The sequence below is a fragment of the Cariama cristata genome, unplaced genomic scaffold (genome assembly GCF_000690535.1).
Source record: "Cariama cristata isolate BGI_N322 unplaced genomic scaffold, ASM69053v1 scaffold28801, whole genome shotgun sequence".
NCBI lineage: Eukaryota > Metazoa > Chordata > Aves > Cariamiformes > Cariamidae > Cariama > Cariama cristata.
This window is the reverse complement of record NW_009600308.1, coordinates 1050-1650: the sequence shown is the minus strand read 5'-3', so window position 1 is coordinate 1650 and position 601 is coordinate 1050.

Below are 601 nucleotides of genomic sequence, written 5' to 3'. Positions count from 1 at the left end.
AGTCAGGCCTAAGAGCCAGCCCAGTGAGCAACGCCCAGCCGAGCGCCTGCCTTCCTCACCAGACTCCTCCGGTGACCCCTTGCCGCATTACCGTAACCCTTGCAACCCCTCATCTCAAGCGATTTCATTTCCAGGAGGGATTTTCCAAGCTATTCATCCCGCTCCGGCTGCTTTCCATCGCCTGCTGTAGTTTGTCTTTTGAGACCGGACTGCTTTTCTTTGTACTTGGAATCCCCCCGCCGCCGTGCAACCCCTCTCTGTCCCGCCAGCTGCCGAGGTTTGGTGTTTTGGGGCAGGGGTTGCTGATGGTTTTCCCCGGTGGTGAGGCAGGTCGAGCTGGGAACCTGCCTGGCTGCCGGGCTCACCCCTTGGGGAGCAGCCCATCCCCTCCGTGAAGCCGACCTGGGGCAGCCCCTCGCTGCAGACCCCTCCCTGGTTTGGGGTGTAACACTGGGTTCCCCATTTTTAATAACTGTTTGCTGCTGTGTCTCGGGGCTCAGCCCCTCTCCCTGCTCCATAGGACCGCTGCCGAGCATGCCACCGCCTCCGCACGCCTCCCGTCCTGGCACGGCCTCCTGCACCGGTGCTGTTTGCATGTCGT